Below are 17,445 nucleotides of genomic sequence, written 5' to 3'. Positions count from 1 at the left end.
ACTTGGTAAAAAGGCAAAAAACTTCCAGTTGTCTATTAAGAAACTAATTAGCATAAATCTAAAATTGTTCATAACTTGCTCAAAAATTATCATTTTTCAAAATAAAAACCACTGTTGTTGTCTACATTACAGCGCCGAACAGATTATGTAGGGATGTAGGGGTAGTCAAGATAAGGGATCTAGCCACTGTTCATTTAAATAAATAAGAGGAAACTGCAGCACTCCAATCGAAAAGTGATAATTCTTTATTCATCAAATATTTGATGCTTGACAAAGACCCTGTGAGGGTTGTAACGTTGCAGGTGATGCTTTGGTGAATAAAGGATTTATCACTTTTCTATTGGAGTGATGCGGTTTCTTCTTTATTTGGATTTACCATTTCCCCTGGACTGGGATTATCTATTGCGAGCACACCCCTGAAGTTGGGATTTACATTTTGTCCGTATGGTCTTACTGCTGGATGGTGCTGCTGATATTTTATGTTTACATTGTTTATTTAATGCGTTAAAAGTCAAGATAAAGATGGCTACATCTGTATATATATTAATATATTTCTGTGTATGCCCCTGGTTTGGTAATTTAATTCAGAAACCAGGAAGCACAGGATGAACAGTCCCACCCATATATTAGGTTGTTTTAATCTATGTTGTAACACGGAGTGTTTTCAGTAGTTTTTTGGGCCGTAAACGTCTCGAAAAACGGCAGAAAAATCGGAAAGCAGAACGCCTACAAACATTTGCCCATTGATTTCAATGGAAAAAATGGCGTTCTGTTCCGATGGGGCGTTTTTTTACGAGGCCGTTTTTGCTCGTTCATCTACTGACCGCTGCTCTTTTAACACAGGGCAATTATCGTCAATGAGCGTTCTATGAACGCTCGTCTGAACGATATTCGCCCAGTGTAAAACCCCCTTTACAGTAGCATTGTTGCAGTACAGATAACATAGAGTGCAATCGGACTGGTGATCCGGTGAAAATAGATGAAAAAAAAATCCCCACCTGATTGGTACGATCGTACTATCTTTTTTTTTTTTTAAGCCATTTTTTTCTTTTCCTTAAATATGTCTCCAAAAAAATAAGATCAAATGCCATTTTACTAATGATCTATCCATATTCTAGAAACTAAACTTATTGTGGCAGGTTTCACTTTAAATTTTTCCTTCCTTTGTGGAATGCAAAAACCAGAAGCATAGAACAAGAGAGTGTTGATATGTATAATGTAGCCCATCTTATGTCACCCACAGACTGAGATTTTCAAGGAAATCAGACAGTGGATTAAGCATTCCCTGGCTGCCTGTTCACAAACATAGAGCTCCCTACGGCTGTCACCTCCCAACGGATCTGCAGAAAAAAATGCTTTGTATCCTCTGGCTTCAGAGAAGGTATGTTGGAATATATTTCTATAGATTCCTGTGGTATTACTAAACTAAGTCTCACGTGAATATGACTGGAAATTACTCAGCAAAATAACCTGAAGAAAAACAGATTTTATTTCTCCTAAATTTTAACAAAATCTAAAGATCATTGATGGATTTCAGAAATGTTTCAAATTATTTTTGGCGCAAGTAGCCTAATTCTAGAAATCTTACTGGTATTTATAGAATTCCGGCTCTCGATGTCTTAAATGGTCTTATGCTTTGTAGATAGTCAGCTGTAACATTATATTCGCCTGCTTCGCACAGGATCCCAGCTTGTCCCTGATTTCACCGCATCACAATGTAAACTCATGAATATGTATGACCATACCCAGAATCCTTTGCGCACTTTTTCATTCTGCACAAAGCTATTACTTTGTTGAAAATATTGTTCTTCCCTCGTCTTCTCCACTCTTCTTGGTATTATTTGCTATGGAACCAAGAACTAAGTGGTTTCGTATGTTGCAGTGGTATTTTAATTTTTTTTTGTAATGTCATTTTTCTAAATACTGAATGGCATAGTTAATCATCTAGTTAATATAAGGTGTAAATTTGTAAATTTAGATACCCATTTTTTTTTTTTAAGATAATTTATGGAAAAGTCTGTTATAAAAAATAATCCACTCTCTTACGAGGTACTAAAAGTGATGCGACGCTCAAGGTTACTGCACTGGATATTAAAGAGTTAAAGGTGGAGTGCTGCGAAAACTCATCTTGCAGGGTCTGCACTGAGGATCTTCTCTAACCTTGCAAAATGCATTGTTCCTTCCTGCAGACGTGACTTTAACCCTTTTAGTTCATTTTATTCAAGGGCGACGCTTAGAGAAAGTGTTTCATTTCTTGCAATTCTTCCTGTTAGAAATTTCAGGGCATTCTTTGAATCGCAACCCAGGCTAGTAAGTTTCCACTCATCATTGACTGTCGTTTCAGGATTTAAAATGAGGAGAAAAAAAATAAAATTTTCCTTTTTTTTTTCTTGGACCAGCTGCGTGCATGATCTCAACAATGTGCAACAAATCAAAAAATCAATGCAACAATTCACTTCTGTACTATGCAAATTAGACGCCTTGTCAGCAGTTTTCGTTAACAGAATTGATTCAATCATTTTCTGCCATTGCTAAATCTTCAGAAATCATAGATAAATAAAAGTGTAAATTACTTGTAGTATTAATAAAAGCGTTGAAAACTAATTTACTTCCTAATGTTCTGTTCACACTCGCAATGTGTTCTGCGCTGTCAGGGTTATGGAGTTTTTTTGTGGCAAAAAGCACCGGAAACGTGCCAAACCCCATATTAAAGGGTTTTCCCATGAGAGACATTTATGACATATCCACATATGTGACTGCACCCTATGCACACTTAGGGTATGTTCACACGTAGTGTTTTCAGGCGTATTTCAGGGCGTTTAAAAAGACGCCCGTGAAAAAGAAGTGCATGTCACTTTCTTGGGATGCTTTTGGAGCCGTTTTTCATCCCAGGAGATCGCCTCAGGCATCATGCACACGAACGTAAAAACGCCCGTAATTACGGGCCCATAGACTTCTATTGGCCATGGGTACCTCCCCGTATACTTACGGGAAGGTGCCCGTGCCGTTGAAAAATATAGAACATGTCCTATTTCAGGCCGTAATTACGGCACGGGCAGGCCCATAGAAGTCTATGGGGCTCCCGTAATTACGGGTGGCTACGTGTGTGCACACGTAATTACGGGAGCGTTGCTAGGCGACGTCAGTAAATAGTCACTGTCCAGGGTGCTGAAAGAGTTAAACGTTCTGCAGTAACTCTTTCAACACCCTGGACAGTGACTGCCGATCACAATATTGATTAACCTGTAAAAAAAAAAAAAAAAAAGTCGTTCATACTTACCCAGAACTCCCTGCTTCTTCCTCCAGTCCTGTCTCCCGGGATGACGTTTCAGCCAATCACAGGCCAATCACAGGCTGCAGCGGTCACATGGACTGCCGCGTCATTCAGGGAGGTCGGGCTGTATGTCGAAAGAGGGATGCGTCACCAAGACAACGGCCGGGTAAGTATGAATTTCTTTTACTTTTACTGCGGAAAGGGCTGTCCCTTCTCTCTATCCTGCAATGATAGAGAGAAGGGGCTGCCGATTAGTGCAGTGCAATTTTGCAGCGAAAACGTGCCCTGTAAATACGTGTGGAATACTGGTGACATCGGACCCGTATTTACGGGCACGGGTCCGTAAATACTGGTGCAATACGGGTCGAATACGTGTGACCAAGGACCCGTATTTACGCCAGTATTTATGGGAGGAAAAAAATATGTTAGTGTGAATGAGGCCTCAGCCTGTGATTGGCTGCAGCGGCGGTCACATGGGATGAAACATCGTCCCAGGAGGCCGGCCCTTTGACGTAATCCCAGCCGTCCTCCTGGGATGTGCGTTTCATCCCATGTGACCGTCGCTATAGCCTATGATCGGCTGCAGCAGTCACATGGGCTGAAACATCATCCCAGGAGGCTAGCCTTGAGGAAGAAACACATATCTCTGTGTAAGTATAAAAATTTTTGGTTTTCAGAGTTGCGTTTTTTGCGGCGGGATCGCTGCGGTTCCGCTGCAATAAAATGCAACAGCTGCTATTCGTTACGGGTTTTACCTCCCCATTGAATTCAATAAGGAAAACCCGCAACAAATACGCATTTACGCGAATACAATTGACATGCTGCGGAAAAAAATTCCACACCGCATGTCAATTTATGTATTTCCGCTCAGTATTTACGCAGCGTGTGGATGAGATTTGTTTTCTCTCATTCACTTTGTTGCTACTGAATTACTCTGCGGATTTTCTACAACAAATTCCGTTGCGACTTGTGAACTGACCCTTAAGGTTCAGGCATGGGGTGTGTGGTCCCAAATGAACCCTCATTCTGAATGACATATTAGGATAAGTTCCCATCTCGTTTTGTGCGCATGTTTGTTGTATAAAACAACGTATATGTTTTTAAAGTTACAAAAACGTATGCATTTGTAAGATGCTTACTTTTTTGTAGTACACGTCGAATACGTTTTTATACGTTTCTGTCCGTTCTCACTTATAAAAATGTATACTTTTTTTTGTTCTTTAGCTAAATCAAACTTTGTAAACTCAAGATTTCCCATATATGGTGACAAACACGTGGCAGGAGTCCCGTACACCTGTACCGTGGTCGGGCCACGAAATCCAGCCAACACTCGGACTGTTTTTCGCGGCCTGAACTCGGTCGTGTGTAAGAGATGTAAAGCTTTGTCCACTTTGGTCATTCTTTTCAGGGCGGATATACACGAACGTGTAATACGTCCGTGCAACGCGTGTGTTTTTCACGCGGGTCGCACGGACCTAAGCTAGTCTATGGGGCAGTGCAGACTGTCAGTGATTTTTGCGCAGCGTGAGTCCGTTGCGTAAAACTCACGACAGGTCCTATATTTCTGCGTTTTTCGCGCATCACGCACCCACTGAAGATCAAGCGCACCTCACGGAAGCACTTCCGCGTGACGCGTGTGATTCGCGCAACAGCAGTCAAAAGTATGAATGAAAACAGAAAAGCACCACGTGCTTTTCTGTTTACAAACATCCAAACAGAGTGTCATAATGATGGTGGCTGCGCGAAAAGCACACAGCCGCACATCCTATGTGATGACACACAGAGCTGTTAAGTGCCTTTTGCGCACGCAAAACGCAGCGTTTTTTGTGTGCGCAAAACGCACGCGCTCGTGTAAATCCGCTCTCAGAGAGAGAATTTTACTGATTGGGCTGAGAATCAAGATTGTACTGTGTATGGTCTGTAAGGCCCCATGCACACGACCATAGATTTCATCCATCCGTAAATAAAGATCTGTAGTCATTTATAGTCATCCGTAAATCATCCGCATATACAGAACGGCATCCGTAAATACGGTCATCAAATAGTGCATCCGTAGAGCATCCGTATTTATGGATCCGCAAAAAGAAGAAAACCACAAATGATATGCAACATCTGAAACCTTGCATCGCCTAGCAACGCTTCCGTAATTACGGACGGCTACGGTTGCACATCCGTAAAAATACGGAAGGGAGTCCGTAGCCCATAGAAATTAATGGGTCCGTAATTACGAATGAAAAATACGGTCGTGTGCATGGGGTCTTACCGTGTCCTGGATTTCTGATGACCGCCTCATAGTTCTGAAACAGACAAGGATGATCTCCAGACACGATCACAATTATTTGCTGACACTCTTGCTTTTCTCTGACCAAATGTGAGGGCAAACTAATATTTATATTGACTCTTTACATTTTGTACATATTATATTATGGCGCAGTCAATTTGTGTTTAGTAAATACTTGTATTCCCTAAAAATAAAAATTCTGGAGAAACTTTTCATAGAAATCTGCGTGCCGTCCCTTTGTTATTCTTCCTGGAAATGTATAAATAAATTGACAATGGGCGTTACCATTCCCTTGTGTCCCTACATAGTCTGACACTGTCAAATCAGTGCTGACAGTGTCGTCAGACTGTGTAGGAGGAACACACCCTATTGAGAAGGGAATGCTCATGCTCAGTTGTTCATTTATTCATTAATTCCCATGGGGAATAACAGAGGAATTGCACAACGTAGAGTTCTAAAAAGAGGTTGTTATGTCATAGTGAACACAAAATTTTTACTACAGCAGACATGTCTGGAGAGCTGACACGTCCTCTGTAGAGAGCATGTTATCAAGCTGTGACGGATGCCACTTGTGCCACTGATGAATAAAATATAACCTACCTATTAAGTGATATCATTGGTTTATAGTTGATAGTGATAGATGGCTTCCCTATAGCTTTATCATAAGATCATTAAATAATATTAGCCGATAAGATTAGGCGTACAATAATTTAAAGAGAAGTGAAGATTTTTTTTTTATATATATTATCTTTTGTAAATGGACAATTTACCATCATTAGGGTATGTTCCCACGACCTATTTTCAGCCGTTTTTCGGGCCATAAACAATAAACACCCCGAAAAATGGCTAAAAATGCGGGGGCGGAACGCCTCCAAACATCTGCCCATTTATTTCAATGGGAAAAACAGCGTTCCATACCCACGGGGTGTTTTTTATGTGGCCATTTTTTAAAACGGCTACGTAAAAAAAGCCTTGTAAAAAGAAGTGCATGTCACTTCTTGAGCCGTTTTTCATTGACAATAGAAAAACAGCTCCAAAAACGTCTATAAAAAACGCTTGATGCTTAAAAAACAGCTGAAAATCACAGGCTGTTTTCCCTTGAAAATAGCTCCGTATTTTCACCCGTTTTTTGATAAGCGTGTGAACATAGCCTTAAAGTCCCAAGTCCCTGTAGAACAAGATATAAGTTGGTTCTGTAATGAACATGGCAGTCACTGTGTTATGTCTAGTTCAGGGCCTCTCTTTTGAAGGACAACAAAGAAAAAATCCCAGTGTCATGCGCCGCCCCTCAGGCCCTCAACTGGGCGTAACACAACAGTTTTGCCTGGGGTGTTCGTCTTTCACCTGCTGGAGGACTTATCGTGGGAATAAAAATAATAGCAAATGCAAAAAGAAGGAAAAGGTAAAATAAATACTGCAGTTTCAGAAAACTTCAGCAAGCCCTAAAAATGCATATCTATCAATCACATAATGTGAATAGTGACTCCCAACTATCAGAAGGAACCTTGAAGCAAGTATTCAATACCCCGGCAGTGCCACCACAGAAGAAATGAAGCATTACACAGTGATCATGGAAAACAATGGGCGGTTTGTGTAATCCAGAGACGTGCCAGGTCCTCCAGAGCAAGAGACGCGCTTTGTGGCAGCTCCACTAACTGATACATAAGGATCCTGAACAGAAGACTACTCTCTATCAAAGGGTTTTTTCAGGAATTATGCCGGGTTCCCATCATAGTGTAAACGCTGCGGAATTTAGTGCAGAAATTTCGCAGCATTTACAGTAGCAACAAAGTGGATGAGATTTTCAAAATCTCAGGCCCCCGCTGCGGAAAACAGATGCAGCGAAAACATTAATAAATTGACCTACGGTGCAGAATTTAAATCCACAGCATATCAATTTCTGCTGCGTTTTCGTTGCTTTTCTGTTGCGGGTTTTCCCGATTGAATTCAATGGGGATGCAAAACCTGCAATAGAAAGCCAAGTGTTGCGACTTTTGCGGTAGAACAGCAGCGATTCCGAACACAAAAATCGCAACTCAGAAAAAAAATAAACTCATACTTACTGTTAAAGGGGGTGGGGTAATAGCGGGATTCACTGGTTAGTGTCACCCACTATTACTACCTCCTTTATAATCAGAGTCACTAGGGTTATGCCTAGTTCCCCTACCTTTTCCTTATACTAACGTCGATCTAATTGCTTTTGCTGCTACTCATGGGAATAAGACCGTATAGTAAATAAAGATAATATCTATTAACATACAGTAATCACTCATATATAAAATACAGTAACTAATCACAGTACAGTATAAACACGGTATCACAATCCTAATTATACCGCCACCCACTTACCTAAACATACATATGAATACAGTTACGTTACAACACAATACACATAAGTTACTTGTTGGTGGAGCAGAAGCAGAGACAGAAGCAGCAGCCATAGCAGGAGACAGCAGCAGGTAGTTGGGGGAGAGAGACAGGACAGGAGAGGTGAGTCGGTTCGTGGTGGTGTGGGAGGCAGGCAGTCGTCTTCAGCTGAAGGTGGGGCCCGACCCCCAGCGATCAGCAGAATGAAGGGACTGCAGTACCAGGCATAGCTGCCCACACGGACGAGCTAAGTCCTGTTCATTCTGTTGATCAGCAGGGAATTTTGGGAGTGCGCCCTCACCAATAAAACATTAATGGCCTGTCCTAAAGGAAATTGAAAAGCCCTGCTTGTAACATCCGTGGTCGCTGACCACGAACTCCTTCCATCCAGTCGACGCCCTTCTCTCAAGAGATGTTTGCACATACGGCCATCCTGCTCCACAGTGACCACCAGGGTGCGCTCACGAGCTCAGTCCAGACTTAAGAAGCCAGAGTGCACGCATGTTGGAGATTGAGCTAATTGCTTCCAGAGCACCCTGGGCTATAATAAGGTCCCAGCCCCATCCTCCCACGCCTGAGCTTTGTTGTCGTATTCCAAGTTTGTCTTGCAAATGGTCCCCTAGTGTTTCCTGCTCCCAGTGGTCCCTGCTCCTGTATCCTGATCTAGTGCCGTGCTGAGCTGTAGCCGTGTTGTATACCACGCCTGTCCTGCTTCTACACACCTGATGTCTACCTGCTGTGTTAGTTCCTGCCTTGCTACTGTCCGAGCTGCCACAGGTACCCTATATGGACTATAGACTCTGACCTGTGCCCTGTGTGCCAGCTGCCATACCGCCAAGGCGGTACGGTCCAGTGGGTCCACGAACCCTACGTGACACTCCTTTTCTTCATAAATCAGAGGGCTAAAAAAAAAGTCATGGAAAATAAGATGCTATAGAAGAATAGGATTACTTTAGTCAGTGTTTCCCTATGGAGCAGCACGAATAAAATCTGACAAGATTTTATAGAGACTTGCGGGTGACAATATTTTCTTTGTTTTTTTCCGATCACATAAATATCAGGGAATTACTGGATACATGTGAATTGAATGAATATAAATAATTTTTATTGAAGGTGCTTTGCAGATTTATGTATATAAGGCTTAATCCTTGTATAATGAAAAGATCTACATATACTTTGTGTTTTAGTTCCTCACAATTTTCAAAATCAAATTTCATTCACATTATGTAACATCTGGATGCAAACATAAATGCAACTTAAGATTCATACACATCTGCGTCAAGGCTCCGTTCCACCATTCCATCGGAACAGAGGCCTGACTGACACAAACTAAGACCAAAGGTTTCCGTTTCCATCACCATTCATTTAAGTGGTGACAGATCTGGTGCCAATGGTTTCAGTTTGTCTCCGTTGTGCAAGGGTTTTGTCGTTTTGACGGGATGAATACCGTAGTCGACTATTTCAGAACGTAGAACGCACCAAAACACATATCAAATACACATCGTGTGAACAGGGCCTACGTTATATGACAATGTGGAAAAAACGAAAGATTGCTTAGAATTTAAGGGGTTAAATACCAAACATATTAGAAACTAGAACAACTTTCCATTATACGATGGTATAGACCACTGCACAGTATATCTCTGCACACTTTACTATATTCAGCCGCATTATATACTAAAAATAAGTCTTGTGTTAGACCCCATGCACACGACCGTAGAATTCGTCCGTAATTGCGGACCATAATTACGGTCCGCAATTACGGACACATTCATTTCTATTGACCACGGACACCTTCCAGTATATTTACGGGAAGGTGTCCAGGCTGTAGAAAGCCTCCGCAAAAGATAGGACATGTCCTATCTTTTGCTTTTTACGGACCGTGCTCCCATACATTGTATGGCAGCAAGGGGTCGAAAATGCAGGTGGCTGTCCCCGGCCACCAATGCCCACAATCGCGGACAGTGATTACGGCCACGACCGTATGCATGAGGCCTTAGTACTCCCCCTCTAATTGATATTTGAAGGACTAATAATAATCCAACACCTTGAAGAAGTTGATTAACTTATTATTTCCCAATACACATCTCGTGTGACTTTCATTGCTGTAATAACCTGGTCTTTCACATCGCCCCACGTAATAAATGACTATGTTGATTTCAATTTCATAACAGACAGATGAACTGTAGCAATGATAGGGGATTGCTCAGAAGAGTGCCATGGAAACAGGTCTGACTAACACACTTGGCCTATATTTTAGACATAAAAATACATAATAATGCACTTTTAGACTTACTGCAGATCTTATGGTGAAAAGATTCAGTACAAAAATATCTCTATTTTACTACTTTGTAGAAATTGTATTTAATGGGGTTCGTCAGCGGGTGTTTATGTGTTGCTTTTATTTTATTAAATATTGCAATTTGACATCTATAAAATATCTACATCAATAAAAATGATCCCCCTCCCCCAATGATTACTACTAATCTGAAATCTGAGTTAACCATTATCGTAATTAATGAACCACTATGTTGCTTTCCAGGTTCTAGGCACCAATATCAGGAATGCTACCCAAAAAAATTGCTTTTAACTTACTATTTATTTATTTTTTATTTTCCTGTCTTTTTTGAAAACGCCACTATCAACATGTACATAAGGTATATTCACAGTTTGCAGAATGTGTACGTATTTTCAGTGCAGAAAATTTCCACAGAAAAAATAACACCCATTCAAGTATAAGGCCCGGTTCCCACGCAGCGTAAATGCTGCAGAATTTCCGCAATGGAATTCTGTGCGGAAATTCCGCAGCATTTACAGTAGCAGCAAAGTGAATGAGATTTAAAAAATCTCATGCCCACGCTGCGGAAAAAACTATGCACAAGAGTCGTGCGGAAAGTGTTCTGCGGTGCATTTTTCAATTCCGCAGCATGTCAAATTATGCTGCATGTTCTGTGTGAAGATGCTGCATGTTTGGCCCATAGACTTCAATGAGGAGCAGAAATTCCTCAACAGGTTTATGTTGTTGCGGTTTTTACGCGGTGGAAACGCAGTAAAAACCGCTGGAAAGCCGCAGGTGCACATATACTTTGCTACATGCACGCAGCAATATGAGCAGAAACAAACACTATTTTGTGCAGATTTCTGTCTCAGATTTACCAGCATTTTTATTAGGGTATGTTCACATGGAGTGTTTTCAGCCGTTTTTCGGCCCGTAAACGTCCCGAAAAATGGCTGAAAATACGGAAGCAGAACGTCTACAAACATCTGCCCATTGATTTCAATGGGAAAATGGCGTTCTGTTCCGACAGGGCGTTTTTTATGAGGCCGTTTTAAAAAACGGCCGCGAAAAAGAAGTGCGTGTTACTTCTTCAGCCGTTTTTGGAGTCGTTTTTCATAGACTCTATAGAAAAACAGCTCCAAAAACGGCCGTGAAAATCAGGAGCTGTTTTCCCTTGAAAACAGCTCCGTATTTTGAGACGTTTTTTATTTCGTGTGTGCACATACCCTTAAGACCCCCTGCTGCATTGTATCCTGTTTGTGGGAACATACCCTAAGGAATTTTACAAAATCCTGTTCTCACATTGCCATTGCATTTTTAATATCTGCAGCATGCCCTATAAGTGAGAGATAATGCAGATTGTGGGGGAGGGAAATTGCATTTAAATCTACATGTAAATCCATGAGCAAAAACCAAATGCATATTCATAAAACGTATAATCTGTGGATATTTGGTGGAATTTTTCATGTAGACATTCACAGCATCTGAACTTGCCTTTATAGTCATGCCCACCAATAACTGTACACCTATTCAGCTAACCCAGGACACAGTTCAGAGTCAGTCATCTAAAGTTAGTGCGGTTTTTATAAAGATATGTTTAAAGAGGATCGGTCACTAGTTTAGTAATGCCCTATCTACTAGCTAATCTAATAGGCGCTGTCACACTGATAATGCTAGTTGTGTCACAAAACGTTTATTATTTTAAAAGTTATGAGCTTTTTCGAAATATGCAAATAAGTCTTTATTAGACAAGTGTGAGGTAACAGCAGCGATTCTACCGAGGTGGAGCCTCCTCACAGCCTCTAACGCTGTTCTATCAGCATGAAGCTGCTTCACACAGTGTAAGAGACTGAGGCTGGAGGGAAGGGGGATCACTTAAAACAGCCATATATCGGGCTGTGGTTCTGGTGTCATATGAAAGAGGAGAATCTAATCTTTTCACGTGCCACCAGGATCGCAGTTCTAGCTGCAAAACAACCGGAGATATCACCAGTTGAATACACAGTCGGGAATGGAAGCTGTATACTATATGATCACACTGTGTTGCTGGGCAGGGTAGGGAGAAAATCTGTATGACGTTTTGATAGCGTCATACAGAAAACATTACTCTGGCCAGAATGAAAAGAAAAAGAGTCACCTCCTATTTGGCAAGTATAGGAAAATTAGGCTTCGTTCACATCTGCGTCGGGGTTCCGTTCTGGGGTTCCATCAGAGTTTCCCGTCAGAACGGAACCCTAACTGAGACAAACGGAAACCATAGGTTTCTATTTGTACCACCATTGATTTCAATGGTGACGTATCCGGTGCAAATGGTTTCCTTTTATGTCAGTTGTGCAAAGTTTCCGTCGTTTTGACGGAATGAATAGCGTTGTTGACTACGGTATGGATTCCGTCAAAACGACTGAACCCTTGCACAACTGACACAAACAATTTGCATCAGATCCGTCACCATTGAAACCAATGGTGATGCAAACAGTAAACTAGGGTTTCCTTTTGTCTCAGTCAGGGTTCCGTTCTGACGGGAAGCTCTGACGTAGCGTCAGATCGGAACCCTGACACAGATGTGAACGAAACATTAGCATATTTAGAAAATTGCTCATAACTTTGCAAATAATAAAAGTTTTTGAAAAGAAAAAAAATCACACTGTAGTTATCAGCAGCAAAGCACCTATTAGATTAGTTAGGAGATAGGGAATTAATAAACTGGTGACAGATCCTCTGTAAAGGAGTTGTCTATTGAAGACAAACTTTGTCTATATGCCCTAATAGGGTACATGGACTTCACAGAGGGTGCCCCTCCCTTTGTAACCCCCCTCTGAGCCAGACCTCAGAGCCACTTACGTACAAAGAGCAGCTCTTGTATTGGTAGACCGTGTATGTCTATGTATTACATTATTAGGCCAGCCATTTGAATGGCCACCATATAATACATCATTACCCATGAAGCAGCTGCACCGGAGCCGTATTCTGGCCATCTTAAAGAAGCCTACATGGCTGCATTTTAGGGTACGTAATACAACCAAAACCCCTGGACCCCCAAGGTTCTACTGAATAAAAGTCAGATCACCATACACTGTTCACGGAGCTGCTTTCGGGTAAATGAGTGGTCTTATACAACTTCTTCGGATTGTCATTAAGAAGATATTACCACCTAAAAATAAACCACGAGTAGGCACAGATTATGTAATATTGTGGAGACTAAACGCTAGTATTGTTCTCCACTGGGTCCATAACCCTGAGACCAAAAAGTGACAACTTTTGTATGTCATAAAATGATGGCTATACACCGCGTTCCAAATTATTATGCAAATGTTATTTTTCGCTGATTTTCCTAAATAGTCGATGCAAATGAAGTCAGTATAATCTTCAAGCCATCAACCGTTGGGGTATGATGCGAATTTTATTGAACAAATCTCCTAATGATGACAGATTTTTTTTTAGAAGTAAAAAACTCAAAATGCACTGTTTCACATTATTATGCACAACAGAGATCAAAACATTTTAAAGGTTGTAAAGAGAACTAAAATGGTAATTTGTTGAATTTGCAGCATCAGGAGGTCATATTTACAGAAATCAAAAGCTCTTTCAATCCAAAAAAACTTAGCACACCAAGTTACATGATAACATAGGACCCCTTCTTTGATATCAGCTTCACAATTCTTGCATCCATTGAATTTGTGAGTATTTGGACAGTTTCTGCTTGAATATCTTTGCAGGATGTCAGAATAGCCTCCCAGAGCTTCTGTTTTGATGTGAACTGCCTCCCACATAGATATTTTGCTTGAGGATGCTCCAAAGGTTCTCAATAGAGTTGAGGTCAGGGGAACATGGGGGCCACACCATGAGTTTCTCTCCTTTTATGCCCATAGCAGCGAATGACACAGAGGTATTCTTTGCAGCATGAGATGGTGCATTGTCATGCATGAAGATAATTTTGCTACGGAAGGCACGGTTCTTCTTTTTGTACCACGGAAGAAAGTGGTCAGTCATAAACTCTACGTACTTTGCAGAGGTCATTGGTCATTTTCACACCGTCAGAGACCCTAAAGGGACCTACCAGCTCTCTCCCCATGATTCCAGCCCAAAAGATGACTCTGCCACCTCCTTGCTGACGTCGCAGCCGTGTTGGGACACGGTGGCCATTCACCAACCATCCACTACTCCATCCATCTGGACCATCCAGGGTTGCACGGCACTCATCAGTAAACAACACGGTTTGAAAATTAGTCTTCAATTATGTTTTCATACCTTGTCCAAGGTATTGCACTATTTCACGCTTTTCGGCAGCAGAGAGATCCTTTTTCTTTCCTATATTGCTTGAAACCTGTGGCCTGCTTAAAGAGGCTCTGTCACCAGATTTTGCAGCCCCTATCTGCTATTGCAGCAGATCGGCGCTGCAATGTAGATTACAGTAACGTTTTTATTTTTAAAAAACGAGCATTTTTGGCCAAGTTATGACCATTTTTGTATTTATGCAAATGAGGCTTGCAAAAGTACAACTGGGCGTGTTTACAGTAAAAGTACAACTGGGCGTGTATTATGTTTGTACATCGGGGCGTTTTTACTTTTACTAGCTGGGCGTTAGGAATGGGAGTGTATGATGCTGACGAATCAGCATCATCCACTTCTCTTCAGAACGCCCAGCTTCTGGCAGTGCAGACACACAGCGTGTTCTCGAGAGATCACGCTGTGACGTCACTCACTTCCTGCCCCAGGTCCTGCATCGTGTCGGCCACATCGGCACCAGAGGCTACAGTTGATTCTGCAGCAGCATCAGCGTTTGCAGGTAAGTAGCTACATCGACTTACCTGCAAACGCCGATGCTGCTGCAGAATCAACTGTAGCCTCTGGTGCCGATGTGTCCTCGCTCGTCCGAAACGATGCAGGACCTGTGAGTGACGACACGGCGTGATCTCTCGAGAACACGCTTTGTCTGTGCACTGCCAGAAGCTGGGCGTTCTGAAGAGAAGTGGATGATACTTCTCGTCAGAACGCCCAGCTAGTAAAAGAAGTAAAAACGCCCCGATGTACGCACATAATACACGCCCACTTGGACTTTTACTTTAAACACACCCACTTGGACTTTTGCAAGCCTCATTTGCATAAATACAAAAATGGTCATAACTTGGCCAAAAATGCTTGTTTTTTTAAAATAAAAACGTTACTGTAATCTACATTGCAGCGCCGATCTGCTGCAATAGCAGATAGGGGTTGCAAAATCTGGTGACAGAGCCTCTTTAATAATGTGGAATGTCCTTCTTAAGTAGTTTTCCTTTGATTGGGCACACCTGGCAAACTAATTATCACAGGTGTCTGAGATTGATTACAATGATCCAAAGCGCCCTAAGGGTATGTTCACACGCACTAATTAAGGACGTAATTCGGGCGTTTTTGCCCCGAATTACGTCCGAAAATAGCGCCTCAATAGCGTTGACAAACATCTGCCCATTGAAAGCAATGGGCAGACGTTTGTTTGTTCACACGAGGCGTAATTTACGCGCCGCTGTCAAATGACGGCGTGTAAATAGACGCCCGCGTCAAAGAAGTGACCTGTCACTTCTTTGGCCGTAATTGGAGCCGTTATTCATGGACTCCAATGAATAGCAGCGCCAATTACGTCCGTAATGGACGCGGCGTTCAAGCGCCTGCACATGCCGTTACGGCTGAAATTACGGGGATGTTTTCAGGCTGAAACATCCCCGTAATTTCAGCCGTTACGGACGCTGCCGTGTGAACATACCCTAAGACACAATACCATCCATGAGTGTAATTGAAAAACTAATAATTAAATGTTTATGACACTAAAATCCAATGTGCATAATAATTTGGAACACGGTGTAGGTATTGCCACACCCCAAAAAATATTTTGGAGTTAGGGCGTCCTATGTGTCTAGGAACTACTTGAATGCAACTTTTGCCAGATTTGCTGTTGGATTCATACAGAAAAAAAAAATCAGAGGCACATATAAAATGCTATGGGTGTGGCATTACGGCTACATACAGATGTGGCCAAGTTTATATTGACTGAGAACTTCCTGCAGCATTATATCACACAACAAAAGCCATTGAAAAAGTCAAGTTAAAGTTTCTTGCCACTGTGTATTTAGTGCTTTAAGAGTCAAGATAAGGATGGCTACATCTGTACATGGAGGTTGTGCAGAGCAGTAATACAAACATGCGCATGAGGCCCTAAATAAACATTTAGGGATATTTTTCATAATAGCGCCAAAACTATATTTATACTTTTATGGACTTTAGCTTATAAACTGTGGCCTGTAATTAGAGTATTTGGTTTTCGCATTTTTTTCCTGTTTGTCAGTTAGTTTCCATTCCGTGATTTAACTCCCTATATTCAATATTATACTATACATTTTTGAACTTTCACTGATAATTCAACCCCAGACTTTCACTTGATGCAAAGCTGAAGTTCAGAGTAACTTCTGGATGTGATGTAAGGGTATGTTCACACGATTAACAAAAACCGGCTGTAATATACGGGGCTGTTTTCAAGGGAAAACAGCCTCTGATTTTCAGCCGTTTTTAAGGGTATGTGCACACGAGAGGCTTTTACGTCTGAAAAGACAGACTGTTTTCTGGAGAAAACAGCTGCGTCGTTTCAGACGTAAAAGCTCCTCCTCGCATTATTCGAGGCGTCTTTGACGCCCGTAATCTTGAGCTGTTCTTCATTGACTTCAATGAAGAACGGCTCCAATTACGTTGCAAAGAAGTGCCCTGCACTTCTTTGACGAGGCAGTCAATTTACGCGTCGTCGTTTGACAGCTGTCAAACGACGACGCGTAAATGACAGGTTGTCTGCACAGTACGTCGGCAAACCCATTCAAATGAATGGGCAGATGTTTGCCGACGTATTGTAGCCATATTTTCAGGCGTAAATCGAGGCATAATACGCCTCGTTTACGCCTGAAAATAGGTCGTGTGAACCCAGCCTAAAGCATCAAGCGTTTTTTTCGGCCGTTTTTGGAGCTGTTTTTCTATTGAGACAATGAAAAACGGCTTTGAAAACGGCTCAAAAAGTGACATGCAATTCTTTTTTACGGGGGGGGGGGGTTTTGTTTTTTTACGGGCCGTTTTTAAAAACAGCGTGGAAACGGAAAGGCGTTTTTCCATTGATTTTTGGAGGCGTTCAGCCTACGTATTTTCAGCCATTTTTCGAGGGGGTTTACGCCCTGAAAAATGGCTGAAAATAGGTCGTGTGAACATACCCTAAAAGGATTGGAGAGCAAC

General features: G+C 41.7%; 1 protein-coding gene across 1 annotated transcript in view; it reads left to right on the top strand.

The window, feature by feature from the left end:
• Positions 1–1,292: 1,292 nt before the first annotated feature.
• TLK1 (tousled like kinase 1) overlaps positions 1,293–17,445 on the top strand; it is a 207,942-nt gene continuing 191,789 nt past the window's right edge. Inside the window, exon 1 of the mRNA XM_075829437.1 lies at positions 1,293–1,381. The gene's annotated coding sequence lies outside the window, so the exon portion shown is untranslated. The remainder of the gene's footprint in view (positions 1,382–17,445) is intronic.

This window comes from Rhinoderma darwinii, chromosome 6, assembly GCF_050947455.1.
Source record: "Rhinoderma darwinii isolate aRhiDar2 chromosome 6, aRhiDar2.hap1, whole genome shotgun sequence".
Classification (NCBI taxonomy): domain Eukaryota; kingdom Metazoa; phylum Chordata; class Amphibia; order Anura; family Rhinodermatidae; genus Rhinoderma; species Rhinoderma darwinii.
The sequence above is the reverse complement of the archived record's forward strand: the minus strand, read 5'-3'. Positions and strand labels throughout refer to the sequence as shown.